This window comes from Falco naumanni, unplaced genomic scaffold (genome assembly GCF_017639655.2).
Source record: "Falco naumanni isolate bFalNau1 unplaced genomic scaffold, bFalNau1.pat scaffold_231_arrow_pat_ctg1, whole genome shotgun sequence".
Classification (NCBI taxonomy): Eukaryota; Metazoa; Chordata; class Aves; order Falconiformes; family Falconidae; genus Falco; species Falco naumanni.
The window spans coordinates 1-13,714 of NW_024427401.1; the positions used below are offsets into that span (position 1 = coordinate 1).

The 13,714-nt window shown below is 35.0% G+C and overlaps 1 pseudogene; it reads left to right on the plus strand.

The window, feature by feature from the left end:
• The first annotated feature begins 1,612 nt into the window (after positions 1–1,612).
• Positions 1,613–13,714, plus strand: part of LOC121082056 — a 43,731-nt pseudogene continuing 31,629 nt past the window's right edge.

Below are 13,714 nucleotides of genomic sequence, written 5' to 3' on the forward strand. Positions count from 1 at the left end.
CATTTATCTGATTTCTCATTAGAAATAAAAGCTTTTCTTCCTTCTGAAACTTACATTTACTTCACTGTACAAGTTACCTTACCTATATCACGTAGCTACAGAATGTGTAAGCTCCTGCTCCGTCCCCCGTTTAATACAGAACATACAATGTTCTTTGATGGATGTTTTTCAATCACAATAATAATGTAATTGCTGTGATGGCTGAAGATGTCAGCATTTGGACCCTCCAAGTTGAGATACAATCAAAAGGGACAGATTTTGGGAAAGCATTACGCAATCACAGTCTTAAACCATATCTCCTTTGTGGGATCAATACTGGAAATGCAAATGTAGACCTACCCAAAATGTTGGGTTGCTATTGAAGTCTTCACTTATGTGTTTGAAATTTTTTTGCTTCTAAGGTAGGGAAGTGAATATATCTTACTTGCTCAAGTGGTACATTTGGAAGAAGCTGGCAAGCCTTTGGACATGCAGGCCCTTCTTCAGTCTGAAAAAGAAAGGAAAATTTCAAGATATAGACAAGCTGAAAATAGCTGTCACCTCCAGAAAGCAATACCAAACTTTCTTGGGTATCTTAAAATGGAAAAACTCCTCTTGGTTAGAGACATAGTCCTGTCTCTCCATTGACACTGAAAAAAGCCTAAATAATTAGACTGATTGCCTGCATTTTGAAGAACCAAAGTTAGCGTTAGATGAATCCTTCTGTAGGTTGACCAGCATAATGAAAAAATAAGGAAGATTTTCCTCTGAAAGTAGCTTTACAGCTATTCTATCTGCTGTAATAAGGATTTGGTATATTTTAACCTCAGATTTTAAACACTTCTAAAAGTGATTCTTGACAGTTTTTCACTCTGGTACATTATCCTCATCTTTAGAAAGTTCGAACTATCTGTTAATGGTCTGCTGTAGACACATTAGTCTGGAATAATGTAGATACATTAGTCAGGAAGTCATCCCATATTGAAAACAGTGAAAAAGAAGTATTCCTCTCTCTTTAAATTAAGGAGGAAGTAATAAAAAGTTGGGTTTTTTTTGGTAATGTCAGTTTGATTAAAGTAAAAAACTGACAATACTTTTAAACAGAGATATTTTCTCCAAAACACCAGAACATTTCAAAGCAGAGATGATGTAGTTCAGATAAATTATTTGAAGATGTATGATATATGTATTTTATCATGTGTGTAGTGAATCACATTTTTAAGTGTAATGGGTACATGTAGTATTTGGTATATGTATGCATATTTTAAGTGTTGCTCACTAGCTGAATGTGACTAGGGTCATGTATTTCTTATTTTTCTTACTATAATACTATATATCCAGCTACTTATAAGTAACAAGGTGAACTGTTAGTCAAATTCATAGATTTTAGTGGCTAAATTCTCAGAAACATCTGTCCGTGCTCTAGCCCAGAGTTAGAAAGAACTTCTCCTTTATTTTCATGTGTGTTGCTGTGGGTTAGCTAGGTATAGATACCCAAAATGCAAAAGAGAGACTGTCCCAACTGTAGTTTTAACAACAGGCAAATTTAATTCTGACTTTTTAGTAACTGATGAGAAATATTAACATAGTTTTCGTGTGCAATACACTTTTTTTTTTTTTTTTTTTTTGGAAGGTGTCGGAGATAACAGATGAACTGGCTACGTTACCTAAAAGGGCTCAGTTAGCAGCTGCATTTATTACCTATCTTTCTGCTGCTCCTGAGGATCAGAGGAAAACCAGCTTGGATGAATGGACCAAATCAGCAGGCCTTGAAAGTAATCTTGTGTGTGTGTGTTTGTGTGTAAGTAATTCAGCTTGATTGAGGAAATGAAAAATGCCAGTGAATTCTAGTGAACAGTCTCAATTGTCTTGGTGTTCCCAAATGAAAGGTAGCAGCATTTTCATACTCAAGAAATACTTGCATGTACAGACAGACTATTTCTTAGGATTATTCTATTAATTATTAAGATTATAAATACTTACAAATTTTTAAGATTTAGCTCCATAGTCCTTGTTTAAAAAAGAAAAGTTTACATGAATGTACGTATTCACATTAACTGTTGTAAATTTGCCAATGCATTCTGAATTGGTCTGCTTTTTCAGTAATGATTTTTATTTAAGTATGCTAATAATGCTATTAAATATTTTTATAACATCAGCTAGTTAATAGTAATAAGTTTAAGCAATAAAATAATAAATTCCAGGGAAATCTATAGATTTGCACTGTGTATAGGGTGGTAAGTGCATAAAAATTATGAAGACTGTAAATACTAGCACGAACTTACTCCCTTTCGTTTATCAGAGTTCGATTTGCATCGGTTCCTGTGTACAGAAAGTGAGGAGTTAGTCTGGAAAAGTGAAGGTTTACCTTCAGCTGATCTTTCAATCGAAAATGCTCTTGTCATCTTGCAGGTAAATTTTGGGGGTTTTGTCTTGTCTTGGAAATATTTAAACTTCAGATTTCAGTAATATAGCATCTTTCTGGAATTTTGAACTATTTCATTTGTGTTATTTTATTAGCAGCACAGAACACACACAGAGAAAAAAATACTTATGTAACTCTGGGTATTCTGTAGCAAAAGGAAAAAAGCAGTTAAACAAAATACATGTTTTCCTTTTTTGCTTTAAAGTTTTCTTCCGGACGTCAAACAGACAAAACCTGATGTCAGTCTATTGGGGCTAGAAGTGTGAATCATCATTAACACCAGTATAATCAGTGGAAGATGATGTCCCATCTGTGTTCATTTTGACTTATCATTTCTAATACTTTTTTTGTCAGTAAAAGGAAAAGTCTATATACAGATACCTTTCAAAACATCTAGATTTTAAACGTTCAAATTTCATCAGGTTAGCTCTGTCATATAGGATACAAAATGCCATTCACTTAAGGCCAGTAGCTAATAATATTTGGGAAAAGAGTGATAATACTATGCTTATAATCATGATTCAGTTCTATCATATAATTGTATAAAGATATATAACATATAATAAATATACATACACAACTGCACAGTTACGTACATAATATTGTAGTTATAATGTAGGTAGTTACTAGATCTGCTAGAAAGTAAAGATGTAATGCCATGAGGAGAATTTGCTTTTGCCACAGGTAGTTTGCTTTGATGATTGATGTTTCTGTCAAATGATTTACAGCCATTTCTCCAATTAAAATTTATCATCTTTATACTAGATCTAGTTATTCCTTTCTCAGTTTGATTGGAAAGCTCTCCAATAAATATGAACTTGTACACTTAAAGCTACTTACATGCTATAATCAAATCTTATTTTCATCTCTTTCCTTAGTTGAATAGATTGAGCTCTTAACAATCTTACTGTGTATGAAGAGCTTTTTCAAGCCCTCCCTCTGCTCAAATGATTTTCTTTGTACACAGGTTTTTTTCCCCCACATCCTTTTAAAACTGGAATTGGACATGGTATTTTACCAATGTCATCTACAGTACAGTTCTCAAGCTTTTGTGCTCATCAGCTTTTGATTCTTGGATATTGTCTGTGTTTCCCTGTTGTTCAGTTTGAGATCTGTGTAGTCAGTCAGTCTTGAACAGTAGGACTCAGAACAGTTTCAGGGTTTGGTTTTTTTTTAGATTCTATCAGACTGAACCGGAGGATTGCTGAAAATACACATTTAAACTCACAGCAAGTTGCTGATGACACAAAACTGGGAAGAGTGGCTGATAACGCCAGAGGGTCAAGCTGTCTCCCAGAGGGTTCTTGACAGGCTGGAGAAATGGGATGACAGTAATCTCATGAAGTTCAACAAGGGGGATTGCAAAGTTCTGCTCCTGGGGAAGAATAACCCCATGTACCAATGTATGCTGGGGGCCACCCAGCTGCAAAGCAGCTTTGCAGAAGAGGACCTGGGAGTCCTAGTGGGCAGCAGATTGTACCTGAGCTGGTAATGGGCCCTTGCTGAGTAGGCCAATGGTATCCTGGGCTGCATTAGGCAAAGTATTGGTAGCAGGTGAAGGGAGCTGACTCTTCCCCTCCCTCTACTCAACACTGGTAAGGCCACACCTGGAGAATTGTGTCCAGCTCTGGGCTCCTCAGCCCAAGGGAGACATAGATGTACCGGAGACAGTCCAATGAAGGGCCACAAATACGATGAAGGCAGTGGAGCATCTCTCCTGTGAGGAAGGGCTGGAAGAGCTGGGACTGTGCAGCTTGGAGAAGTGAAGGCTCAGGGGGAGCTTCTCGATTTCTGTACCTGAATGGAGGGTGCAAAGGCAGCGGAGCCAGGCTATTTTCACTGGTACCTAGTGACAGAGCCAGAGGCAAGAGGCACAAACTGACACACAGGAGGCTCCGTCTGAACATCGGGAAGCACTTGTTTGCAGCAAGGATGACTGAACGCTGGCATAGGTTGCCCATGGAAGTGGTGCAGTCTCGATCCCTGGAGATACTCAAAAGCCATCTGGACATGGTCCTGGGCCATTGGCTATAGTGGCCCTGCTCAAGTGGGGGTGTTGGCAAGGTGACCTCCAGAGTTCCCTTCGAATCTCAACCATTCTGTGATTCTGTGAAATCTTAAATGCACGTCAACTGTGAATAGGTCTCTTTTCACTTGCCTCACTTACTGTTATCTCTGTGGTCCCTCTTTGTTGTGACCATTGCGTCACAATTATAATTAGTATATTGATGGTTAAAATCTCAGCGTTTGGAACGCAATATGTATAGCATAACGTATCTTATATAATAAAATAGTAAAGCTTTGCATAGTACCAATATGGGAACCACACATTAATAAAGGTTTTATTAAAATGAAAACCTGCTGTCTCGTCAGTATACATGTTACTAGGCAATATCACCAAAATATTCTACATTGTAGTGTTTGCAAGTTTATATATTTGTTTGCCATTATAAGTAAAACGATATTTGTATCTTTATGCTGGCAAAATACTTACATTCACTACTCTTTCTAAAATGCGCTGAGGTCAAAAACCAGAAGTGCTGTACCTTTGCCCACTACAGGAAGGAAAAGGAAAAATAATACCTCTTCTAAGTTTCAAAGCAGTTATGAATAACAAAAAGCTGTGTGTTACTGAATAGAGAGTCCTGTTTTTAAGAGAAGGTGAAGAACTGCCTAACTTTAGCAGGATAAACATCTGAGAATCTTAGGTTTAGTTCTTTGGGGTTTTTCTTCTTTTATTTAAAAAAACTGAAGAAATAAAACTAAAGAAATTTCTTTCTACTGGTTGTTTGGTTTTTTTGTCATTTTGTTCTTAGGCTCTTATTTTTTCTTTAAAGAGTTTGTTAATGAAAAATATTTTAAAATTACTATACCATTAGTTTGGGGAGATAAAAAAGGACTTTATTCTTTAACAAGACAGATTTCAGTAAATAATATTAAAAATTATCTTTTTCCCCTAGAGTAAAGTTTGCCCATTTTTGATAGACCCTTCTTTCCGGGCTACTGAGTGGTTGAAGACACATTTGAAGGACTCACGTTTGGAAGTTATTAACCAACAGGTGCAGTATTTACTCTTGGTCTTACAATTCTGCTCTGCTTGAGCTCACTGTGTTCTAGAATTTAGAGAGCAATTTTTAAAGGGGTATAATAGCACTCACCAAAATTGGGTGATATTACATGATGTATATAATTTCTTACATAGTTCTAGGTTACAATGCTTCTTAAATGGTACTGAAAGTTTGTTTACTCAGGGAGGAGATCAGAGTATTTAAAGTTGGAGAGTCAACATCTGGTGTTACTTGTACAAGTTTGCCTCTTCATCGTGCTGCCCTCTCCAAGAATATCAGTATTTCCTGCTGAGAGGGAAGTAGTGAAAGATTTGTAAACAGAGAGGTCTTTTGTATTTTTGGTTGCAGTTCACTGGATTTCAGGGGGTATCTATACACTTCTTCCCTGTGATTTTTGTGTTGTTTATCTACATTGGAAGTTGGATTTCAGTTTGAGATTAAGGTATCTAAGATTAACTGCTACGCGTCACTGTTTACATGGGTGGTGAGGTGTGGCTCAGTGGCAGACACACATAGGCAGGCATCTAGTGCCATTCAGGAGTCCTTTATGGAACCCCACCTGGCCTCAAGATATGGCTTCAACAGAATGTAGGTCTTTCACAGATCCCTGCTAGCTCTGCGCAGGCCTTTTAGATACTCTCTGTGCCACTAGATACATATCTTTGGGTGATTGAATGCTTTCCCTGCTAGCGGATTGCCTTGATTAACTTTTAGGCTCTGTTTGCATTGTCTAGTATCTCCATTGACTGTAACGGAATCTTAAACATGGTGTGCATGTTTAGACATCTACACGTGAAAGACTGTATTTAGTTATCTTAATATGAATGTGAATTCTGACCTTAGATCTTCATTCAGTTTTGAGACATAGCTACCTACTAACATTTGATATGTGTTATGTTGAGATTTCCTGATGCCAAGACTTCCAAGTACACCTGACAGACATGACACAAAACCTATGGTAGATCTGCTTTCTTCTGGTGCAGCACTTGGGGGACTAGGTGTATTAAATAAGTTGCCTGTTTGTCAGTAGCTGAATAGATCAAACTTAAACACTTGTGGCTAAACTCTGAAATATCATATGATGCTTGTAATGGAATTTTTCAGCCATACTACCGATTTTTAGATTTAGACTTCTGGGATAGTGCCTTCATGTTCATTACAAAGTGTTAATATGTCAAAAAAACACGAATCAAAGGATTTTGGTTTTATTTGCCCAGGACACCAACTTCTTAACAGCTCTTGAGCTGGCAGTGAGATTTGGGAAAACACTTATTATACAGGAAATGGATGGAGTGGAGCCTGTACTTTACCCTTTGCTGAGAAAAGATCTTGTTGCTCAAGGTAAATGACCAAGATCCTTACAAACACTTGCTCAAAACTTTTGTAGGTTAGATTTATATATAAATCACATAAAACTTGATTTTTCTGAATACATGGCTATTGTGTATATTTTTCCTCTTTAACCTGCTGCTAACACTTCAGTGCATGCAATACATTGGAGATACGTTCCTGTTTAGTAAGTGGGAAAATATTGAAAAGTATTTATTTTTTAAAAAATATGGAATTAGAATAAAGTGTTTTTATCAACTTCACAATTTAAATGTTAAATTAATTTCTAGTGGTAATATTAAACACATAGTTTTACTTAGGAACTTGGACCTTAAACAGACCAGAAATTATACAACTGGTTGTGCAGTTAGAAATCACTTTTTAGAACGTGTTGCTGTTTCTCTTTTATTTGTCTGAAACTACAGAAAGCACACAGGTCTGTCCCTGGTGTGACTTTGGAATGGAGGGGGCATAGAGATCGGCAAAATGGTGGAATTCAGTGAGTCTCCCCAACTGATGCAATGAAAGGAGAGAAAAAAAAATAATTTACAATATCTCTGCTTTGGAGAGATAATATACTCTATATAACTATTTGTAACTGCTTTGGATTTAGTTGCTTTAAAAAGAGCGATATGTTGAAAGTTTACCAAGGGTAAATAGTAATTATATGAGTATCTCAGCACATATTATGTTGAATTGTGTTGCGTATTTTGAAATTATATCAAAAGAACTGAGTGGATTAAAAAAAAATATAACAATGTATGTTGTAAATACTTTCTAAGTTATTAAAGTATATTTACATTATCCTTAGTAATTATATTTCTGCCTCAAGTTTTAATCCCTCAGCATGTGCCACAGCCTGTTCATGTAATTCGCAGTATGAACTTTGGGCACTGAAAACAGCTCAAGACTCCTTTTGTTGTCATTTGATCTAACATTGAGATCTAGTAGTCAGTGAGGTAGCAGTAATTCTTTAAATGTAAATACATGGTGAAAATAAATGCAAATGTTGTAGAGTTCTTCTATACATTTATCTCCTATATCGTAAAGGTCTGTCTAGTGAAAAGAAAATGTTAGCTTAAATCATTCTTCCGTTACAGATGCACTTGCTTTTTTATCTTCAGTAAAAGTTGAGAACACCACCAAAGTATGACTTCAGGGGTCTGCCGAAGTCTAGGTAGAACCTCTTAACAACTTTTTTGTTTTCACTAGCTTCTGCTGAACTTTGGAAAGCAGAGATACGGTATTCAGGCATCTTAACTGATTTTACTCAAGGAATCAGATTAAGAGATGAATATGTCTGCATAACTGTGGAGAAAGTAGACAAATTAAAATATACCAGTTTGTTCAGAGAAACTGCTCATAACACTCAGGAATCCTCTTTTGCATGTTAATGAGCTATGTTAATGCTAGGTTTGTGCAAGTCCAAACTAGGGAGCTGCTTTTTGAAAAGGGAGAACCACTATTTGAGTCCTTTCAGTCACTTCACAAGCAAGCACGCACACCTCTTTGTCAAAACATTAAGGTTGGGGCCTGTCTGCATTACTTTGCTTGCAATGGCTGTATGTCTTTTCATTACTTGGAATGAAACGTTAAGAAAAATGTGAATATATATACTGCAATAAATTTGTCTTTGTACAGCTTCCATTTTCTGTTTGATGTTTTTACAGCATAAGCCTAAAATTTATTCTGATCCTTGGCACAGAAGCAAAATTGTTACGTGATTTTCATCTCTACCAGTGTTTTAGCAAGAGATTTATACTTCGAGCATTTCTGATCTGCTTCTAGTGCTAAAAATAGAGAGGCATCTAACTATGTCACCTCAGAAATTTCTGTGGAAAGGGTATTTTCACTTTGAAACTCTTCATCATACAATTCTGTTCTTCCTTTTTTTTAGCATCAGGAGGCAAAATCTTGCTTTAGTCGTGTGATTGACTGAGTCTATTTTCTGACCCTCCTAGAATGGAAACCTGTGTCGGAAGGATAGTGGTGATAGGCCATACATTCAGTTTCATTCTGTGAAAGGCACATTGAGAAATGTCAGATTAATTGGAATATAAACAGAGATTGAAAACATGACAGCAGAAGTTTAATTATTGTTTCTTTCATACTGTTATTCAATTAAATGTATTTATAATAAGACAAATTGATGGGGTATTTCTTAATGGATTTTTTACTTTCAATCTAATGACTAGATATTCCAGCATCTTTCATTTCATAGACTTTCTCTGTAACGATTATCATAGAAAGTAGCAATGATTATACAGCAACATCATCTGTTTGCAAATAAATGTAAGAGATCCAGAGATGAAATCTAATGGTTTTGGATCACATTCAGAAAACGTTGAGCCATCTTAGTTAGCCACTAATTACTAGTGTGTTTCAGTAGAATGGTATACCTACGTGGAAATGTGAATTAGTATGTTTAAATTATGATGGGATTCTTACACAAAAAGGGAAATTCTCCAGTGCATCTTCTGTGGTGTTTGCTCTCCTATTTATTGATTGAAGATTTCAAAGTTTCATTAGTATTTACTTTTACTTAAAGTGTATTCTTTTCCCATTTATGGTTTTTGTACTGGGTAAGGATAATTAAACTACCCTGTCATAATAAATATTCTCACTATGTAACTTTCTTATGCTGGTGCTATGCTATTGCTTTTTTTTGGCCTAACAATGCAGGATAGGTTATCTTCCTTAAATTTGTTAAAATTTATTTTTCCTTCTAAAAAATTGTAAATAAATTTTATAAAATATATTTGAATCTGTTGGTCATAAAGTATTATGCAAATACCATTATTTTCAGATAATTCTACAGTGTTCTAATCAGAGTAAATATAATGTCCATTTATTATTTACAGGACCCCGTTATGCTGTACAAATAGGTGAAAAAATGATAGATTATAATGAAGAGTTCCGTCTTTTTCTATCAACAAGGAACCCGGATCCCTTCATTCCACCTGATGCTTCTTCTATTGTTACAGAAGTAAACTTTACCACAACAGCAAGTGGGTTAAGAGGACAGGTAGGCATTTAGAATAAAACCAATGTATGTATAACAGACATTCATAGCTACATTCAGCTTCTGGAAGAAGCCCAGTTTGCATTAATGGTCACAGAGATATTTTCTAGCACACAAATATAAATGGTAAAATTGATGCTGAAACTAAATTTAAATTTTAAAATCTTGGTTTTATGCAGTTTGAAACCAAGTAGTGAGTCCAATAGAGAAAATGGAAACTGTCTTACTGAATTCATTTGCATCAGATTAATTGATAAGCTTCTGTTTTATGTTCAAGATGCCTTTATGGTATAGTGGAAACATTTTTGTTTTTGTTCTAGGGAGAGAGTAATCCGAGCATCAAGATACTTTGTGTACAGGAAAAAATTAAGGAAACCAAAAAGCTGTATATTTTACTTCCCCCAAAATGCTAGCAGCTTTTGAGTTTTTTTCTATGATCAAAATATAGGGTGCAGATGGAAGAGAGGAAAAAAAAAAAAGAGATAAATTAAGGGAAGAAAAAAACCTCTCTTTATTTGGTATGAAAGAAGTTTTTCCAAACAAATAAGAGGCTTAGAATGGGATGTAAATAACTTGTTGATAAGTAAGATATAATGCAAAATGCACAATAACTATATGGATTTCCTCTCTCCACTGGAGATAGGGAATTCACATCATACATCATACAATGTAACCAAGTGAATTACTCCTTCTTTAAGTGGAAATACAGAAAAAATAGTTTTGTTTTTTTGTTTCCTCTCTTTGTTGATGGGAGGGGGGTTTGACTTTTTGTAGGTTTGCTGGAAAGAAATTTGCTGCCATTCTTGCCAGTTTGTGCTTTCTATCACCTACTTTTTTTAATATCTGATAACAATATATACACTAATGCAGACTGCCAATCATTTAAATACAGATGTGATTCAGATTGAGGTGCAAAGGTTTAGGTCTCAGCATAAAAAGGGTATGAATCACTGTCCTTAATAAAGTGATCCAGTGCCTTTTGGGATGTCCTTAAATGTCTCCCCTGGCTTGCATCTGTTGCTATACACAAGGGCATGGTTCACAGTGGTTCCTGAGTTATACTTGCCACTGCAGGATATCTTGGATGTCTACATAGATTTAAAGCTCTTGGATGTGTGGTGCAATTGAGTAAACCCTCAGAAATCTACTTTAAAAAATGTATTATTAATGAATATATATTATGCTATATAAATAATGGATATATATTATGAAATATTAGAGTATTTTTTTATCCTGTGGAATAATCTTCTTTCTTTTTAGCTTTTGGCTTTAACAATTCAGCATGAAAAGCCTGATTTGGAAGAGCAGAAGACAAAACTGTTACAACAACAAGAAGAGAAGAAGATACAGTTAGCTAAGCTTGAGGAGTCTCTTTTGGAGGTGAAATAAACTTAACTGTTTTATATTTATCAATAAGATAACATTCATATTGTTATGTGTTTGAACGAAGATGGTGAAAGTGTTGGAATAATGAGCCCTCAGAATTTTTGATTTGAGAATAAAAGCATTTTTTGCCTGGGGGCTGTTGGGAGAGTAAAGTAGATAAGTAATGTACATCTGTCATGAAATGGTAGTATTTCAATAGATTAAGCATTATCAAAGTTAGGTGTATGAATTGTTGGCTAGATATAGACTGGTTTAGATTGATTAGAAATTTCATTAATTTTAATCCATTAAAAAAAGAGAAAACTTTGTTTAAAATTATACTATTTCTTTTTCAAATTGAGTTTTAAAGAAAGCCACAGTTCTAAGCTTGTGACTCATGTCAAATGATACTTTCTCAAGTTGAGAAATGATTCTGTGTTGTGAAAGAAAAAAAAAGAAAGAAAAATTCTCAGTAGAAAATGGAAAGATTTGTTGAGAGAGACATTTAAAACTTTATACTTTCACAGTTGTTTCTTATTAAGAATGAACTGTAATAGTCTTTATAATTAAAATTTTCCTTTCTCATATTTAAAATTGATATACTCAATTTTCAGTTCACCTTTTAATGAAAGTAATCATGCTCAGAAACAGTTGTACACCTATAAGTAAAGGTAGCTTCCAAGGAAGAGGACTGACCTGCTGCCGCAAAACCCTCAGTTCATAGCTGAGACATAGAACTTTGCGGTATCCAGCACAATGGACTTGAGCAAAAACTAATAGTTTTTACAGATTCCTCAAAAAGTAATAAACTGAACTTTATTATCTGGCCATTAATAGCTGAATTTTAGAATTTTGCACATAATTATCTAATGTGATTTGCATTTCCATGTTTACTGTCCCTATTAAATCTTGAATGCTAAGCTCAAACCTTTTATAAAACTGTGATGGTGCAGATTTCTCTGACAGACAGAGGGAAACTTGTTTTCTAAAAAAATTGCAAAAATATTCAAAGTTGATCATTGTTTAGCATCTTAATGTCTACCAAAAGCTCAGACTTCAGAAATGCAACACAAAAATATCCACTATTTAGAACAGACTTTTTGTGTGATCTTGGAACTCCAAAATCTTTCACATCTGTCAAATCTGAATTGTCAAGTAAAAAATTTCAAATAATTGATGACGAAGATACCTGCAACAAAGTGGCCAAGTATTAACACCAAGGTTGGTTTAAACTTTGGTCTTGTTAGCACTGAAATCAGAATCTACTTTGACCTGAAGAAACCTAAAGCTCAGTGGAAACTGACAGGTGCTACATGGACTTTGTCAACAAAGTTCTCACTGCCGGAGGTGATCTAGCTAAATTCAAGTTGATCCTAAAGCAACGTTAGCATTCCATCTGAAGTATGTACTGATTTTCTTCCAAAAGCCTTGGAGTAAAGACATACATGCTGTGGCTATCTCATAGCTCACACTATGATTCCTGATAGCAAAACTGGACTCCTTGAAAAAACAGGTGATCTTGTCCTTGTCCTAAACTCTTTTCAACTAGAGATCTAAGTATATTCTACTATTCCAACTGGTGAACCTTTGCCTCCAAATATCCTGAAACGCTGTCCTACAGGTATTTGTTCGGAACTGACTTAACTGATAGGAAGCCAATTTTGTGGTGTTTGACTAAAAAATTGTATTGAAGTGTATTTATTGAAGGTTAGTAAACCCCCTTAAATAATCATTCAAGCTTTTCTCACTTCTTATTAGAAGTGACATTGTTTGCATAGTAGAATTCAGGGAAAATGTGAGGTGATCTCAGGGATTTTCAAGGGATCTCTAATTACAAAACTGAAATTGTTGCAACTGTGAATATTCATCTCACTTAAATAAGAATTGAATTCTGTAGGGAATATTGGGATGTTTTTGAAGGAAAATGAATTTATGAATTACTGGGTACAGGAATTCATTACAAGTGACCAACTTCATTTTAAATTGGTAGTTAAACAGAGGAAAAAATTAACCTAATTTATATTTATCACAGGGATGTTAGTGCATAAGACTCTGGTCATAGAAATCATTGTCAAAAGCTTTCTGACAATAAGTTTCAGAACCTGGCAGTCTGCATTTTTGGAGTTTGTGCTTGGGTTTGTATGCTTCTTTAAAGGAGCATCCCAGTTTTCGGAGTAACCACCTGCTTTCTAGTACTCTTGATGCATTCAATGTTTCAGAAATACATACAGGTCAGAAAGAAGGACAACTTCCAAAACTTCCAAATGGTTATTTACATGTTTGGGTTTTTTCAATCTAACATAGATTATTTTTTTTTTAACAGACGCTTGCAACATCACAAGGCAATATTCTAGAAAATAAGGATCTGATTGAATCTTTGAATCAGACTAAAGCAAGTAGTGCACTGATCCAAGAATCGCTTGCTGAATCTCACAAACTTCAGAGTTTCCTTGATAAGGTAGAATAATATCTTAATCTTTTATTGCTGTTTTTTTCCCTACTAAAAGGGAATTTCTCTATATAGAG